This window comes from Aedes albopictus, chromosome 2 (assembly GCF_035046485.1).
Source record: "Aedes albopictus strain Foshan chromosome 2, AalbF5, whole genome shotgun sequence".
NCBI classification, from domain to species: Eukaryota; Metazoa; Arthropoda; class Insecta; order Diptera; family Culicidae; genus Aedes; species Aedes albopictus.
This window is the reverse complement of record NC_085137.1, coordinates 302,493,828-302,513,795: the sequence shown is the minus strand read 5'-3', so window position 1 is coordinate 302,513,795 and position 19,968 is coordinate 302,493,828.

The window sequence follows — 19,968 nt, the reverse complement described above, 5'->3', positions numbered from 1 at the left end:
GCCCCAACGAGTCGACCGAAGCCAAAGTGCCAAAGGGGAGAAAGGGGCAAAACGAAGGTCAGGCGTAAAATATAAGTTTTTGTTGCAAAGTTTATTTATGTATATTTTCATATTTAATTCCATCCGAAATTCAAATATTAGTGGAGGTACCCTGCTTTAGGCCGCCCTGCCGGGTAACAGCAGGTAAGGGCTGAAAGCGTCTCCTTACAATTGGCGCCCAACGTAAATTTTGACGAAAAATCTTCGATTTTTCTCACTGAGCGAGGGGTACTTCCACCAAAATTTGGATTTTGGGTGGAATAAACACAGTGGTGGGGATATTTTCCACAGTCGCGTGGTCGTATTATTTATTTTATTTTGTTGTTTTGTGTCCTAAATCGGTTATTCGTCTCGTCTGCAGAACGAATTGGTGCATTTTGGGTCTCTTTGTTCTCAGGGCGGGATTTTTGATTCTTCTGGGCCGATTTGGGATAGCATTTGACGCAACCTGGTGACCGAGAACCATTTTGGAACCGTCAGTTAGCCGAAAATTGGTTCCTCACCGTATTTATACTAACGAAACAGTTGGTAAGTTTTGATTTCGTCCACATTTTGAAAATTTGTGTTGCTCATTCATCAAAATGCCGATCGACATGTTGACGTTGGGGGAGTTCAACGTCGCCTACTTCCATTTGCGTGCCGATCACTTAGAACCTGACGAAATTGACTTTGAATTGAACTCCCGCGGTGTTGTTGTCCCTCCTGGATCGGGTCAATCCAGTTTCAAAAAGCGTCGTCAACTGCGAGCGTTATTGGTCAGTGAGCAGAAATGCTCCGAGACCGCTGTCCGCTCCTTTAAAGGGGATATTGACGCTGAATTGGAACTTTGTCGTGGCAAATTTGAGTCTATGAAGGAAGATTTGGGGTACAGGTGTCCGAACAAGGAGGTTTACCGGAACAGATTGCTCCATCTGGGTGCTCGGCTCCAAATCGTCAAAAACTATGTCGTGGGGGAGGCCAATAAGACCTTTGCAGATTTGTTGAGCGATGTGGTAGCCCTCCATAACTACCACTTCGCGAATAGTTTGGTGCCTCCTCTCACGCCAACCGAGGAAGACAAAGAAGATGATGGTGAGGATTTGCTGGCTCAAATTGCCGCGGGAAAGGATGTTTCACCGAAAGGAAACCAACCTCCGATCGTTGAAGCATCCTCCAATCAGGCGGTGGGCGAAGAAATTCGCGATGTCTTACTTGACATAAGGGCGGAGATTAAAAGGACGCAAGAGCAGATCAATCAAAGCGAAACTAGGACTGCATCTAGAGTTGATTCACTTGAAGATGTAGTCAGAAAACTAGGTAGCGGCCTTGCGTCCATTGGTACGATTGCATCCGGACTACAGAAAACTAACCGCGAAGTGCAAACACTTCGCGAGAAGATTTCTGAGTTACAGGACATCGTCAGTAAAATCATGCCTAACGCAAACTCCCAGAGTTTGCCGGTAGATACGCAAGATCTTCGATTGCAACAAAGTCCCGATCTACCGGATTTGCCTGATTTTGATCAGCAAGCGTTAGAAGGTTTGGGTACTCCGGAGAACCTGCAAACTTCTAGCAAGAGCTTTGGACTACCCAATCAACCATTTCAAAGACGTTTTGACTCCCGTAAGGTGAATAATTCTAAAAGTTTTGAGAATCTCGGACCTTCGCTCAATTCCCAGCACTTTTACCAACAACACACTCTTCCGAATTTCGCGCTTCCGCATCAGTCGAGAAGCTTAGCATCGGTAGAGATCACCGGTTACCAGCGTCGGCCCCAACGGGTGGCCGATTGGAAAATCAGGAAGTATGCTGGGAATGACGAAGGAATGGGACTCAACGAATTTTTGGAATGTGTTCACCATTACGCTGAGTCAGAACAAATGTCCGAAGCAGAACTGTTTAACTCGGCAATGCATTTGTTCACCGGTAACGCGTTGGCTTGGTTTCAAGCGATGCGTTCCCAGAAGCGGTTCTACAACTGGAACCACCTGGTGTGCGAGTTAAAGGCGAACTTCGTGCACCCGGAACTTGATGCTGCGCTGAGGATGAAAGCGTCTCAGCGGCGACAGCAGAGGAATGAATCCTTCCAAGATTTTTATCTTGAGATGGAGAAGATCTTCCGTGCTATGCCTGCGCCGCTAAGTTCCCACGAGAAGCTGGACATCCTCAAGCGAAACCTGAGGCCTGATTACAAACAGGTACTCGTCTTCAAGCCGGTGAACACATTGTCCGAGTTGATGCTCATCGGAAAGACTATTGATGCTTCCAAAACCTCCATTTACCAAAAAGTATTTGGAGTTCCCAAGGAAGCATCTACAATTTCAAGTAAGCCTGCATATGATGGTTACAAACAAAGCCAGCAGCAACAACAATCTCGTGACAATGGAAATGGGTACAAACCAAGGGTATTCTACAACAAGAATAGCCCTCCATCGTCACCAAAACGAAATAGACCTCCACCTCTTCGTTTCAAAGAATCGGGAGGTCGACCCGAAAGAAATCTCCGAGAGAAGACTAGCCCAATCCCTAAATCTCCACAGTCGCGACAAGAAGGCATAATATGTTTGAGCTCCCTGGTGGACAAACACCGTCCGCCACACTTGGGAGTGTGTTACAACTGCGGAATTCAGGGGCATGAACATGAAAAATGTTCAAAGCCCAAGCGTGTTTTCTGCGTACTGTGTGGATTTAAGGGATTTGAAGCTTCTCGCTGCCCTTATTGCTTGCAAAATGGGATTAGATCCAACTAAACGAGTCGGAAACCTAATCTCTGTAAGTCTTCAAAGATAAATTCCCGTAGCTCCTATCTGTACCAATTCTTCAAGTGTTGTTTCCATTAAATTTCTCATAACAAATGTTCCCAAATTGGTACTGTGGGAGTGAATATTAATTTTTACTTCAAAGATAGTAACATCTCCATTATTTTGATTCAGGCATCCGTTGCTTGCATATTGCTCAACGATGACCTGCAAGTAGATGTCGAATTCAGTGTGAGATTTTGAGAAAAGTTAGTGGAACACGAGGGAGTGTCCGATTCCATAATCCTAGCGGCAGCCCAAGACTGCCAAACATTGGCTTGACAACTACGGTTGTCACCACTAGGACACAGCGGCTATTACACTAACTTTAATCACAATACTCACCTGAAGAAGAATGGTGTCGCCCACACAGCCTGATTGAGCCGTTGGAGGGAGACAGCAAATTTTCCCAAGCCAGCGTGAATATAAAATCTCCTAGGAGCTCCTCGGATCCACCATATCGACTTCACCAGGTTGCTCACTTGGGAGCTTCCGAAGATCGATGGATCCGGGAGCATCACGCATCACTTCACGCTGGCAATCATCTTCTTTCCTCAGGAGCCGACACCTAAATCTCCCGGCACCTGACAACTCTTCGAGGTTGTGAACCTCTAGGGTTCATCACCTCAATTTCACTATCAACACCCCAACTAAATCTTCCTTCTTGCCGGAAGGACTCAAACCACGACCGTGGATCCATTCGGGAGGTCATCTATGTATGCGCACCTGTACACTAGAATTATCTTCAAGTTCATTTCCCGCGCATAGATGACAACACCAATTTTAACCATTTTAATTTGTTTATTCTTCGTTGTTTTTATCTGCCAGAATCAGGGAAATTCAACTGATTCTCTACGGAATCAGTTCGTAATTGATCTGCATTCACGTTCGGTGTCTTGCTCAAGTATCCTTGGGAAAGGAATTACTTGTAGCGTAAAAGACAATACCTTGCGTCCATTGCCCGTTTGTTTTGGTATTTTGTGTGCTGTATGAGTGAGAAAATGTATTGTATGAGTGAAAATAATGAGAGTGTATGAGGATGAATGAAAGTGTGAGAAATGGCGGGGTGTTCATTCAAATGTCTTGTGTGATTGTGTGTACGCGTAGGCCAGTGATTGGGATGAATGAGTGATACACTTTGGATGAATGTGGATTGAATTAGAACCCCATCTGTTGAGAAAGTATGGATACCGTCAGGACGGGAATAGTGGACGTCAAAAAAAAAAATAACTTGAAAAAACAAGACCACGACAACCGTTCCTCTGCTACGCTACTTCCAACTGGAGGCTAGCAGGGTTTTAGGAAGTCCGGTTGTTTTGAGTGTTATCCCGAATTGGTCTGGGGGAGTTGAAGATTCTTAGCTCTCCCATTGAGAACCGGATGTGTCCGAGGGTGGTCTGGTGCCGTTAATAGCGACGGGTCCCAGTCCTTGTCTGCAGAACAACCACGAGACGATGTACCGATTTAGCTTTTCCTTCTGTTCGGTCGTTTCCCTGATTGTGTCTATGTAAACACTTTTAATCTGTGGAAAATGTCTTTGTGTGGTTAGGTTAGGCAGATTTTTTATTTACACTTTTTTATTTATTTTATTCATATTTTCATGTTAATTTATTTTCTTTTAATTCGTTTCATTGTTATTGTTATCGGTGTTAGGTGTTAGGGTTAGTTAAAAAAAAAATGGATTTCCATTTTTTTTCTCCTCGGTGTGGGCGAGATTGTAACCCGCGGTTACAATTTTGTACTACATTTATGTACACCACTGTGTTTTGCAACATTTTAATTTGTTTGTTGTTTTATGATTTTTTTGTTTGAAATTAGTTTAGTTAAAATAGGGAAAATAAAACGCACATATTGTATCGGTGAGGCATTTGACCCCCAAGCTCCCCCACCACATGGCACACATCGACAGCAGCAGCAACAGCAGAACAATTGTTTGCGGTGTGTGGTGGCTATTTTGTTTTGGGTCGAGCCGAGCCAAAGGAGAAAGTTACGAACCACGTAGAGCGACGGACGCGTGTTTTTCACTCGTTTTTCTACCACCCGGGAAGTAGTGAAAAGTGCCGTTTTCGCGCGGAATTGGCTAGAAGGTTGTTCCTAGCCACGTCGGGAGTGAACACAACCAAACAGTGATTCCCCGAAACTTAGTGCCGGCCCGTGGTTCGGGAACATAATTAGTGCAGTGAAAGTGCTGTGAAAAGGGTTTGGATCGCCGCCATCATGGGGAGCTCAGTGTAAAGGAGCTATTCGCTTCCCGGCGGTCTCGTCAAAGATCCCAAAAACCCACCGTTCTCGCTACGGTCGTTCAGCCGAATGAGCCAGTCTCACGACCGTAGCTAATCGCCAAGGAGAACGAAGGTAGGTCAGTACAAAGGGGCGTGCTGCCTACGATAGTTTACTGCGGTAACTATCGGGACCACTACGCGGAGTAGACCGGTCCGGTGTTTATACACCACCGTCGCTAGGGGGGATCCGACAAAGGAGCCCGCTCTTCCCCCTAGCTAATAGTTAAGGACGGCTGCTTCGGTAGCCTGTTAGTGCCCAAGAAGAAGAAGTAGAAGAAGAAAGAAGAAGAAGAAGGAAGGAAGCTTCGCATAGACCGTGCGGGAGCGAAGCCACCGACGACCACCACCACTGCAGCAAGGGCCCCAACGAGTCGACCGAAGCCAAAGTGCCAAAGGGGAGAAAGGGGCAAAACGAAGGTCAGGCGTAAAATATAAGTTTTTGTTGCAAAGTTTATTTATGTATATTTTCATATTTAATTCCATCCGAAATTCAAATATTAGTGGAGGTACCCTGCTTTAGGCCGCCCTGCCGGGTAACAGCAGGTAAGGGCTGAAAGCGTCTCCTTACAAAAGTACAATAGAATCTAGGCGCTGTATAAAAATGTAAGTGCAGCTGTCAATTGAAATTGCTCACGTAGTGCCCCAGTGGACAATAGAGCTGTAAATTAGGTTAAGTGATTAAGAATAAAAAAAAGCGGTTAACACGTTTTTGGGTATCCTCCAACTATTTCAAAACTTTTGGCAAGGCGACATTGATGCGACATCCTTGATATCACCGGCGTATCGTATTCTACAAAAGAAATTAAAGTATAAAAGTTGAGCAAATGATGCTATTCAACCATATCTTAGGGAAGATTCATTTCTTACGTCCATCGTTTTTCGGGATTTCTTAACCCCCCTCCCCCCTCTGTCAGGCTATTCTCCTATACCTAATACACGTACTGTCATACTTTCCTAGACCCCCCCTCCCCAAAATAGGGGTTATCTGCAGATGAGAGACTCTCTTTAAGTCTCCTCTATTTTGATTACAACGTAGGTACTTGTATTTATGAATTTGGATTTTTCTCATGTCAGAAGGTAGATAAAGCAACCCTTTTTTGATCTACACATAACAAATTGTAAAAATGTGATATCGTGATAATTTAATGAGAATCAGAACAAAGAGAGCCTCTCTTTTGCAGATTGGACCTTTAGGCATGTTTGTCGTCAATTTTTGTCAAATACCAACATGTTTTGGTATTCCAAGGTGATTTGTAAACCAAACGTGGTCCCCATGCCGAAATTATTGCAAAATATTCGCGTAAGTGGTTGCACGAGCTGATTTTCGATCTATGTAAGTCTTAGTCACTCGTTGAGCGCCACGGATTTGGTGTATTAGGGTTACACATATATTAGTGCTAAAAAAATTAAGCGTGCTCCACTGATATTGGCTACCTTTATTCAGGACACGAGTGCTACTAGTAGTACTAGAGTATCTAGACACATCTCAAACAATTATATGCAGCTACAGAAGCGTTTAATATTAATTCCAATCTATATGATAAGTGAGGCATCAAAAGGGATTTGAAAAGGATGATTTTCATCGAAACTGTCAACATTCCTGTAATAAGTTTTAAGTGTCACAATCCTCCACTGATCATGTTTGAATGATTTCGTTTAACATCCACTTACAATTTGAGAGCGGTATTCAAATAGGATTAAAGCAATGATACAAAATCTCTACTGAAATCAAACTGATGTAATAATTTTTGCAATCGTTTACCATTAGAAACTTTGATAGAGTAGTGTGCGGTGGTTCGGCAGCAGCAAAGCCATATTCGCATAGATGGGTGAGCTGGTTTCATGCTATTATTTTATCGTGAATGTTCATTGTAAAATAACATGACTTAAATATATGCCATACAATTAACGTTCATAATAATTCAGTAGAAATACAGCTGCTGTTCATCTGCAAACATGTAGATTAGCGTGGTTCAAAAAATCGTTTTTGCTCCACACCGCTTATTCGATTTGTAACCAGAATCTATGTCTCCTCCCAAAATTTGAGCTAATTTGGTTGAAAATTGAGACTGCACAAGCCCTTTAAAGTTTATATGGGAATTACTACGGGAAAACGACGTTTTTCATTCAATCGACCGTAACATTTTCCCAACTGTCTAAGATGATTAATTGAACCCTGATACTCATAGGCAACTTTATTAGCTACAACTTTGCCGAAGACCGCTTTGAAATCGGACGGCTAATTAATTAGTTATCGATTTTCATCGAACTGGAGAAACTTTAACAGTGATCCTCCAGCTTCCCAGCAGGCAACATTGCTGCTGTATATGGGTCCAAAGATAGAACACAGAAATCATGGCTACTATGTTTCACTGCTAATTGCAGTGATGCCCATCAAATAGTTCAATCAGGGCGTCCCAACTGGTGATTTTTACGTGACTCCAATTTCATCATATTTCAACGACCCTGTTCCCCCAGTAAGCGGCGTGGAGCAAAAACGATTTATTGAGCTAATATAGATATTACATGCTTTCAAAGATGATGGAAGGCCGTTGGCACATAAGGCTAACAGCAATGGTTCTGAAACCGATCCTTGTAGCACTCCCGATGGAATACCGATCGGGCTAGAATGATTTGCTTTAACTTCCTCTATTTGAAAGCGGTTATTCAAATAGGATTTACTCAGTGACACAGAATCTCAACGGAAATCAAATAGATGTGATAATCTCTGCAGCAGTTCAAAATGAGAAACCCTGTTAAAAGCTTTTGAAAAACCAATCAATAGCAGAATATTATCGATATGTTAATGGACATCGTCATGCATATTGAGCAAATGCCAAGGCAAATACCGAAGTTCGAAGTTGGAATACTTAGTATTTAGTGAAGTACCTAGTAGCTTGGAATACTGGAGGAAATTGCTTGTTGTGAGTATTGTCGCGCTTATCTTAGATTCTCAGCAAGCTGCGTTCGAAACGCGCAGCCTCAGATCGCGCCAGACCGCGCACGTATGATTTGTACACGGTGTGCACCTTGGCTAAAACTGTTTTGCAGCCGCCGGGTGGAGCTGTCAGCCGCCGTGTACAAATCAAACGGGCGCAATCTTATGGCGGCTGACTCAGATCAGCAGAATCCCGGTCAACCATTTCACAAATTTCGTTAAAGTTCTTTACCAAAATATAAAGAATAACGTCGACTATTCTTTACTGATTATTACTTTACATATATTCAAACAACTTCATCGATCGATAACGAAACTTGAAAAATGTCCTTTATCGGTCAAAAGATAAAAACCTTTACCGAAACGTAACTTAATTTCGTTAAATTTCATGTTGTCGCTTGAACTTTGGTTTTCTTCGTGAATATTTATCGGAACATATTCAATTTCCGATATCAACGTAACTTTGCATATTGATATCGAAGAACAAAGATTAGTCACGACACTCCTTTACCGTTCTGTTCGGTATCGTTGGGTGAAGCTGAGTAAAGGTGTTCTGATATCTCATATGACAGGAGCAATGTTTTGGTTTTGCTCGAATTAGAAAAAAATAAAATGAAACCAAGGATAAATCAAGATGGTTACTCCTTCGATTTCTCCGAGCTCGAAAATACAATGGAAAATGCTTCCTAGGTCCGGATTAGGCCACAGCTCACCGGATTGCTCCCCGGGACAGCAACATCAGTAGAAATACATATTGGTAGGTATTCTGGTCGTTTTATTGGCAGTAGGACGCCACCGCCGTGTTGCGTTATTTCCGTTCACCGGCAAAACTCACTCCGTTCGGGAACCCTGTGAAAGATCCGAACTTTATTTGATTATAATTATGTTTTATTTGATTAATTATGGTTTCTCAATATGATGTTTATTCAGTTCGTCAAAGCCGGATACATTTTTTTAAAATTCTGTTTTGGCTTTGGAAACTGCTAAAGGTTAGTAATTTTTTGGGTATTTGAATGCATTTGGCCACCCATAATCATTGTAATACCGTGTGACTCAGTAAGTAACTATATAAACATAACATCTCCCAGTTCCTATAAATGTACACAGCAAAAAAATATGAAAGTTAAACAGCACGTAAATTGAAGATCAACTGAAATTTGCGACAGAAAAATGTAAATAGCCAACATTCAACGTCAGCCGAGCAGTCCGCTGCGGTCAGACGGCTTGTTTACAGATTTTAAAGCATATTCGCTTTAAATTTACATGCATCTGCTATAAACCATGCCAGCCACTCTCCGTCGTCAGCTAACGAACAGCTGCTCGCAGCTGTGGCGGTTTCCTCGTTGTCTCTCTCAATACTCTTTGCAGCAGTCGGAGCATGTCGGGAATGCGTGCATTATGGTAGAAGCAGTTTAACTTTGACTGTCTGCTATTCAACAAGCTGAGATAGCCGAGAGAGCTCGGGCGTGCTACTCACACTCCAAGGATCTGAGTTCAATTCTCGCTCGGATTTCAATTTTTCTTTATATTTTCAAACAAATATCTGCAATGTAATTTTAAGATCACACAAAAAATTCCATCATATATGACGGGGTCCTTTTGTTACATTCGATCCGTCATAATTTTACAGGTTTTTTTCGAACTGTGTAAGTTCAATTCCCAATTTAGGAAATGATTACAAAAAAAATCATAATAAACATGAACAGGAAGAGTGGGTGGTGGGTGAGGTGGCTTTTTTTTAGCTTTTTTGAATGATTATGACAGGTCGGTAAAGTAGAACCCACTATTTTTAATATCGATGTGTCGTCAAAAATATTTATCAATCGATATCGAAGTAACTTGGTTGTTATTTAAATTTCTTTATGAAACGATGTCGATCGCTATCGATTTTCGGTATGAACGTCTTTAAAGGTCGTTATAAAGATATGTAAAGATTTTTAAAGAAATGGTTGATCGGGATCTGAGTGATTAAGCTAGGATGCACAATAATATCGAATTGATTGAACAGTAGTAGGAGTGACTTCTCTCGGCAAGGTCATTCCAGTCCCGTCCTGGGTCAGTGAATTAAGACGCCTGATGCCCGAATTCCCCCAGTAACGCATTATGGTTCCCATTGGCCGTACCGGCCCAAAACAACCAATCCTGAGCTAGCCCAGTGAGGAGATTCGGGCCACACAATAGGGTAGGAGCAGCCGTGTAGGCCAACGGGAAGATAGAGTCTGCATCAGCAGTGAGTACCAACCATTTGTCTCGCTTACGCTTACGCAAACAGATATATCAAACCCACACTCACTCGCCACACTAGAAGTTCAATATATGCAATTAATATTTAGAAATGTGAACTGTCTTGGTTTTCATATGTTGCCGGCCCTGAGACCCAGCTCGATGGGTCTGATGCTACTGAGCTTGTTCAGTAATTGGGAATCACTATGGCCTTGTAAATCTTTTGAGTTACAGTCGTCCAGTCCTTTTGGGACAACGAAAATTTCCTCTCGGACAATATGTCTTTCACGAGAGCTTCCGATGTTATGCCCACCAAATAGACTTGAAAAAAAAAAACCGGCGGCAGAAACTTTCCTAAAAAAAACAAAATAAGTTTAACGTTAGTTTTCTTCCCCGGAACCACGGCATAAATATCAATGTTGTACACCGTGCCCGGAACGTCATTTGTAAATAAACAATCGAATTTACTTGTTGCCATGGTCACTAGATTGGCGGACTCAGTCTTGCTTCGATGAAAATGGGCGGAGCCAACTGACATTGAAAGCGTGGCGTCAGAAACACCAGTATTGGGCGAATGGTCCACTGCACGAATTTATTCTGGCCTGCTTACTCTCACACGAAATTTGACGTTTGAGCGGTGTCGGCACCTCTCAAACGTCAAATTTCGTGTGAGAGTAAGCAGGCCAGAACAAATTCGTGCAGTGGACCATTTACTGGGGGAATGACTGGCGTCACAAAAAATTCGCCACCTTCGTATTGATTGTTGGTACAAATGTGCAAAACCAGCTGCCGACAGAAAATCGTTTCAAGTCAGACTTTGCCTGCTGTCAACTCAATCGCAGCTGTAGTATTGTGGTAGAGCATAGGGTCCTCACGCAGCGACTATCGGTTCGAATCCGATGGGCGGCAATTTTTTTTTGCTCAACCCTAGTATTCATTGATTTGATACATTCCTATTTGTCTTTAATTTGTGTATGCTTAAACCACAGACAAACGTAACACTCTGATAATTCGCATCGTACATTGATTTAACGGTCTTTTTCAAAAATCGATATGTGACCAACTGCCCACCCGTGGCGCTCGCATCGTTTTTGTTCGAGTTTGACGTTTGCTCACTACCGCCACCTAGTTCATGGTCGGCCAAACTTCGTCCTTTTAGCATTGGGCGAATATGTTTCCGTGACTATGATTTGAATCGAAAAATGTTCGAAGTGTTACGTCTGTTTGTCTGTGCTTAAACAGTTGTTTTCTGTAAAAGAAATAAATTTAATCTTCATTGAAACACAATGCTACTGAACTGAACTTCTATGAACTTGAAAGTTCCGAGTAGCATCTTAAGCAGCCTTAAAGTTCCGCGAAGTTCAGATGAAGTTCCGAATGGAACTTTCTGGCCGATTAAGAGGCTAACAATGAGCCATGCCGGAACTTGTGACCGAAGTTCCAGCAAAGCTCATCGTTAGCCTCTTAAGCAGCCAGAAAGTTCCATTTGGAACTTTATCTGAACTTCGCGGAACTTGAAAGTGCATTTTGTCATGGAAAGTGGAACTTTTGGTTACTTGGGATAAGGTGTACTTAGAGCAATCGTTACTTTACACGAACACTTAAAGTTGATTTAACCCTTTGGAGACGGCATTTTCGCCTTTCCAGATGCAATCTCGCTGGCCTAGTATACGTTTGTAAGGGTCAGTTTTTTCGGCTGGGCTAATGTGACCCATCCGTCTCCAAAGGGTTAAAGTGGGAATGGCAATTATGCGACTGAACTAAGATTATACCAGTATAATCTTAATTTTATTCTATAATTGCCCATTTCCACTTTAAATCAACCTCAAGTTTGCATGTAAAGTAACGATTGCTCTAAATACACCGTATATCTGCATGCAATAAGGCTTCAGCACCGTGGTTACTTGGGTATTGCATGCATATATACAGTGTATTTAGAACAATCGTTACTTTACATGCAAACTTGAGTGGATTTAAAGTGGAAATGGGCAATTATAGAATCAAATTAAGATCATACTGGTATAATCTTAGTCCAGTCGCATAATTGCCATTCCCACTTATAATCAACTTTAACTGTTCGTGTAAAGTGGGATCGAATCCCACTCCCGACAAACTCGCAAAATGTGAGTTCTTCCTTCGGAAGGGAAGTAAAGCGTGGGTCCCGAGATGAACTAGCCAAGGGCTAAAAATCTCGTTGATACGGATAAAAAAAAAAAAAAATGATTGCTCTTAGTAGGGGAGACTGAGGAGACTTGATCCCTGGGGAGACTTGTTCCCCCCATATTTTCTCGGAATTAAAAACATTTTTCTTCTAGCATAATTTTTCCAAAACTACTCCTGGACAAACGACTATGTTTTGGCTACAAGTGATTTCGATTGTACATTGCATTATTTTTTAACGGCTGATGGTTTGTTTTCAGTCCTTCAGAAATCTTTTAGGCGATTCCGAAAAATATCAATAACTTTGTGAAAATTGAACCAAATCGTGTCAAAATTTCACAGCATATAGTTTAAATAAAATACTTTCAAACTTATTTATCCAAATAGGACTGTTGTTCACATATTTTAATTAATTCAGCTTAGTATACACAACAGTGACATGGGGAGACTTGATCCCTCGAGGATTACACACACATTATACATGTGAAAAATAAAATTCCATTCGGAAGCCTCTATTTACTTGGAATTCTAGTCTATTCAAAGATAAAATGTGTCAGATAATTAGTACTTAAGTACAAACCAAAAAAAAGGGGGATCAAGTCTCCCCATTTTGAAAATACGGCATATCCTTAAAAATTCAAGGAAATCTTACAATTTCAAACACTCCATATTCATCGAAAATACAAGAAAACTCGAAAAGAAAATGAATAGTAAGACTCTGGAATGATTTTCCCTTTAAATAAACCATGTGCTGAAAGGGGGATCAAGTGTCACCCATTTTTGAAAAATACATCATAAGACATGCCTCCATAAAAACACAGTTTTGAAAACTTTAACAATAATTTAAAGGAATTCTTCTGTGTATTAACTTGCAATACATGTTTACCTGCCATTTTGTACGGAAATCGGATCTAGTTTTGTGTTTATTCTTAAAGTTTCAGGTAAATTAAGAAAAAGGGATCAAGTCTCCCCAGTCTCCCCTATACCTTAGCATGCAATAAGGCTTCAGCATCGTGGTTACATGGGTAGCGCCGCCTAGTGACAGAATTGCGAAACAACCCGGGTAGACAAGAATATCTAAATCATATCTCAAATCGAACACTTTTTGCTGTCATAGCTCGATGTGATTTTGATGAGCTATTCAAAAACCTAATGAATATCGCACGAATAGCTCAAAGTGATACGATATCAATTTTTGTTCTTGTCGAAATAGCTGAAAATTTCTACATAAGAACAAGTTTAGCTCTTCTGCACGAAATGGAACACATACACCCATAGAGATGGCTCAATGTTAGTGAAATGCCATGTGCTCTTTTCTGAACTGTGGAAACGAAGAACCGCATGCTCTTATTCCCATGTTATTTACAACAGCGAGCCACAGTTGAGTGGTAAGCATCGCCGCCTGTGAATCCTAAGGTCGTAGGTTCGATGCTGCATGCTGACATTTTTTTTATTTTATTTTTTTCTAGAAAAAAGTGACAAATCTTGTCTGCTATTATTTTGATCTTGTAATACCTTATCGAGCTATTATTGAGTAGTTCACCATATTAGATTTTGCTATTATTTCTGTTCTTTTACCTCTTATATCAATCAAACCAATATCAGTTTTTGCTCTTCAGTAATTCAATCAATCATAGCTGAATATGCTATTCATCAGATTTTTTCACCTACTCGGGAAGTGTTAATTTTTATGTAAGTGTATAGTAGACTGGGTCAACAAAGTCGATTTTTCGGAACAAAGCTTTTTCGATTCATTTTAGCGTCCAAAGCAACTGTGCAAAATTTGGGAGCGATTGGTTGCTTCCCCGTATTCCGCATTGTGATTGAAATTTGTATGGAACTTAGTATGGGAAAACGTGCTTTTTTGCATTTTTCTCATAAATTCCATACAAATTTCAATCGCAATGCGGAATACGTGGACGCAACCAATCGCTCCCAAATTTTGCACAGTTGTTTTGGACGCTAACATAGGTTGAAAAAGCTTTTTTCCGGGTTGATACCCAGAAAATTTGCATATTCCCAAGCGCCGCCTAGTGGTATAATTGCGAAACAAGTATTTATTTTTATGTAAGTTTATGTCATACTGATCAACTTTGCCGAAGACACCAACTTTCTAAGTTATCGGGGGGAGCGACACTGGTTTTGCCAAGCGAAAAACCCCAAAAAAAGTGGAAAAAAGACGAAAAAAACGGTACACGCCACCTAGTGGCAGAATTTTGAAACAAGTGTTTATTATTATATAAGTTTATGTTATACTGATCAACTTTGCCGAAGACACCAACTTCCTAAGTTATCAGGATTCTGAGCTATGAGATTTGGGGCTGTTCATAAACAACGTAGACTAAAATTTGGCCATCTCAGACCCCGCCTTCCCCCTCGTAGACTTTTGTCCACACAAAAATTTTGAAATTTGAATGGAGCGACGGAGCGTAGACTTTGGCCAGAACACCCCCCTCCTACCAAAAAGTCTACGTGGTTTATAACCGGCCCCTTTCTAAAATTTGCATGTTCACTAGCGCCGCCTAGTGGCAGAATTTTGAAACAAGTGTTTATTTTTATGTAAGCACAGAGAACAGACATCCAAGTCCAGTTCCGAAACTGTGTAAGGAATTTAACGGCCATTTGAAATCGGCAACACATGTGGCAATAGCGTGGCACTGCAATCGGTTAATTTCCCATACTAATTTAATTCACCACTTGAAATGTTTCAATTCACCACTGACTGTGGCAATATGGTGTTTGGTGGCGTTAGTGTTGTCATCGTGTATTGGTTTGCAACCTTACTCAAGTAAAGATTCAAATCCTTACACAACTTTCCGAATGAAATTTGTTCTAGCCTGAATGTCTGTTCTCTGTGATGTAAGTTTATGCCATACTGATCAACTTTGCCGTAGACACCAACTTCCTAAGTTATCAGGATTCTTAGCTATGAGATTTCTAAAATTTGCATGTTTACTAGCGCCGCCTAGTGGCAGAATTGCGGAAAAAGTGTTTATTTTTATGTATGTAAGTTTATGTCATACTGATCAACTTTGCCGAAGGCATCAACTTTCTAAGTTATCAGTAGGGACAATGGAAATTCGCGGCAAAATTTCTTAAATTTCGCGGACTACTATTGTGAATTTCGCGGTCTTATATTTTTTCCCGTTTTGTTGAAAAAAAACTCCAAATTATGACATGCAATGATTTACTTTGTTTTGTGAGGCGTAATCATAAAAGTAACAAAAGTATAACCAAGCATACTGTCTAATATGTCATAAACTCGTAACTAACTTAACTTAACTAACTTAACAAATTTAACACACTGACCACTCATCGGGCATCAGTATTCCTTGAGCCAGCGTCAACACAAGAAGTAATTTTGTTGATAAAAGAGTTGAAAAATGGCAAAAGTTGCGGTGTGGACGGAATCTCAGCTGAATTTATGAAGCTTCATCATAATGTTTTTGCCGTACTTCTACGTGACTTGTTCAACGAATGTGCATCTACTGGATCTTTCCCTGACTTCCTGAAAGTTGCACGTGTCATTCCTATACACAAAAGCGGAAACAAGTCGGATATCAATAACTATCGGCCAATATCAATCCTATCTGTGTTGAGCAAGGTACTGGAAAAGTTGTTAGTTACCAGATTAGCCAACTTTCTTCGGCATCACGACCTTCTGTACTATAGACAATATGGGTTCAGAGAGGGGGCAAGTACGTGGACTGCTGCATGTGAATTGGTGGATGAGATCTATGGTGCAATGGAGGAACGTAACATTGAAGGAGTATTGTTTCTGGATCTGAAGAAGGCTTTCGATACGATCGATCATCAAGTTTTGCTGCGCAAGCTAGAGTATTATGGAATAAGAGGAACTGCAAACGACCTGCTGAGGAGCTATTTAACAGGAAGAAAGCAGTATGTTCTCGTCAATGGAGCTACCAGTATCCTAAAAGATGTCACTGTAGGAGTCCCACAAGGAAGCAATGTTGGTCCACTTCTATTTCTCCTCTATATAAATGATCTGGCAAATTTGAAATTGAATGGACACCCTCGATTGTTTGCTGACGACACGTCTCTCTCCTATCAGAAGTCTAATGCAAATTTGATAATTCTACAAATGAAGGAGGATCTGGCGATTCTTCAACAATATTTCGATGAAAATATGCTGTCATTGAATCTCTCGAAAACTAAATTCATGCTGTTCCACTCGCCTCGTCTTAGAATTCCTAGGCATGCGGACTTGATTGTAAATTCAACAAAAATCGATAAAGTCTACTCTTTCAAGTATCTTGGGCTTACTTTTGATCCAAACCTACATTGGCATGAACATATTTTCAAGCTGCAGCGAGAAATAAGTGTTTTCTGTGGAGTTTTACGTAAGATATCTCAATATATGCCCAGGAAGGAACGACTGACAATGTACTATGCATTTGTACAATCCAAGCTCCAATACTTGGTCTCCATTTGGGGAGCTGCGTCAAAAACTTCCTTGAGATCATTGCAATCTACTCAAAACCGTTGTTTGAAAGTTGTGTATAATCGTCCTCTTCTATACCCAACTATAAGATTGTTCAAAGAATCTGCGGAATCAATCATACCAATTGCTGGTCTCCGAGAGAAAGAGTGTCTAGTACAAATGCACAATATTCTGACAAATCCTCGCACTCTACACAACCAACCTTTACAACAAACTTCAAGTAGATATGCACTGAGAAGTCAGGCTGTTTTGGCCATCAGTCGTCCTAGAACGGAAGCTGGGAAAAAATGTTTCTTATACTATGGAGCCTGCCAGTATAATGCACTGCCTCTGCACATAAAGGATGAGAGAAACATGCCACGTTACAAAAAGAATGTGCTAAAATTGATTCGAGATAAGATCGGAACCTACTTGACCTAATGCTGTACATCGCAAATGATCTGCCTCCCACCGCATCCAGCTGCTCGGCCAGGAGGAACTGCCAGTTATTCTCTAAGGTAACAGAGCCTGGTATATGTCTGGCCGAAGCCAGCGGTACTGCACCCATTAAAAAGCCTTATCTTTGTGTCAGCCTGGGAATGTCCATCCCCAATACGCTCCGTATGCCAAGCCTCCGTACATCGCCGATGATCTGCCTTCTACTGCATCCAGCTGCTCGGTCAGGAGGAACCGCCAGTTATTCTCTAAGCCTGAGAATGTCCGTCGCCAATCCGCTCCGTATGCCAAGCCTCCGTACATCGCCGATGATCTGCCTTCTACTGCATCCAGCTGCTCGGTCAGGAGGAACCGCCAGTTATTCTCTAAGGTAACAGAGCCTGGTATATGTCTGGCCGAAGCCAGCGGTACTGCACCCATTAAGAAGCCTTATCTATTGTGTCAGCCTGAGAATGTCCGTCGCCAATCCGCTCCGTATGCCAAGCCTCCGTACATCGCCGATGATCTGCCTTCTACTGCTTCCAGCTGCTCGGTCAGGAGGAACCGCCAGTTATTCTCTAAGGTAACAGAGCCTGGTATATGTCTGGCCGAAGCCAGCGGTACTGCACCCATTAAAAAGCCTTATCTATTGTGTCAGCCTAAGAATGTCCGTCGCCAATCCGCTCCGTATGCCAAGCCTCCGTACATCGCCGATGATCTGCCTTCTACTGCTTCCAGCTGCTCGGTCAGGAGGAACCGCCAGTTATTCTCTAAGGTAACAGAGCCTGGTATATGTCTGGCCGAAGCCAGCGGTACTGCACGCATTAAAAAGCCTTATCTTTGTGTCAGCCTGGGAATGTCCATCCCCAATACGCTCCGTATGCCAAGCCTCCGTACATCGCCGATGATCTGCCTTCTACTGCATCCAGCTGCTCGGTCAGGAGGAACCGCCAGTTATTCTCTAAGGTAACAGAGCCTGGTATATGTCTGGCCGAAGCCAGCGGTACTGCACCCATTAAAAAGCCTTATCTATTGTGTCAGCCTAAGAATGTCCGTCGCCAATCCGCTCCGTATGCCAAGCCTCCGTACATCGCCGATGATCTGCCTTCTACTGCTTCCAGCTGCTCGGTCAGGAGGAACCGCCAGTTATTCTCTAAGGTAACAGAGCCTGGTATATGTCTTTTTTTTTTTTTTCCTTCTAAACCATAGGGGGATAATCTGCTCAACAGACACCCTAACAGAAGGTTAGGGTAGTGTAGGTCTGACAGGCCGTCTTCTACAACAAAAGTAAAATCCAGGACTACTCTCTCCTCGTACCCACTAAACCATTCCTATGGTCGCCAAACCCTACGTCTCTCCGGAACCACCAAGAAGGTATTGCTTCAGAGAGGGGCTAGTGCACATCGCACCCACAAGGTTAGCTGCGTAGCCTGCAGCAACGAACATCGATGACTCGCTTTGGAGAGTCCATCACGGTAGCATGCTGGCGCTTAGCCAGTTTCCCGAGTGGTCCTCGCCACTCCCTTTGTCCTCGGAAGGCGGGCAGGGTCAACCCCGCCCGCGCCCTACTGCTGAGCGGACATCAAGAACTGATGCCCACATGCAACCCGATCTGACCTGCCCGCAAAGGAAGGGTATCACTACCCTTCAGGCCCTATCAGATGCACCCGTAGGTTGCAGACAGCAGGATCTCACCTACCCCGACCCTTGCCGGGGACCCCTTTCCAACCGCGGGCTCGAATCCAACCCAGTAGACCGACGCCACGACAGCACCGCTACCGGGACTTCCTCTCCGCGGCCACTTAATCGTTGTAAGGGTCGATCTCGACCGCAGGGCACCGGTATGACCTACGAAGCCGACTCCGAACCCCTGGACCACCTCTTGTACTGCATCTGGACTAGCCATTCTCCGAGTCCACGCGCCACCTCCTCTGTAGCTCCCAGACGATGTGGGTAATAGCCGTTGAAACGGCGTTCCAGCCAAACTCATCCCTACACATCCTCTGGACCAAGTTGTCCGGAGTTGTGTCCTCCCCGCATGTGGCAAGCATGCGGTCACGCATTGTGCGAAAACGCGGGCACACGAACAAAACGTGTTCCGCCGTTTCCTCTAAACCATTGCACACTGGGCATTCGGGAGAATCCGCATGCCCGAAACGGTGTAGATACTGTCGGAAGCAACCATGACCTGTAAGGACCTGTGTCAGGTGGAATGTGACTTCCCCATGGCGCCTATTAATCCAACTATCTACCCTCGGTATCAACCTATAGGTCCACCTTCCTTTGGTGGAACTGTCCCACGCGCGCTGCCATTTGACCATAGAGGCCATCCTGACAGTCCTGCGTATGCCTCTTGTGCCGCGCATTTCGAAGCACTCCATGTCCTCACTGATAAGAATGCTGATAGGCACCATACCAGTAATGACGCAGAGAGCGTCGTGTGACACGGTACGGTACGCGCTCGCAACCCTCAGGCACATAAGCCTGTAAGTACTTTCCAGCTTCCGTCGGTAGCATTTAGTTCTTAGCGCGGTGCCCCACGCCGGGCCGCCATACCTAAGTATGGATGTAGCAACACTAGCCAGAAGCTTGCGCTTACTGGCGTACACCGCAGAGCTATTGGACATCATCCGGGACAGTGCCGCAATAGCTGTGGAGGCTCTTTTACAGGCA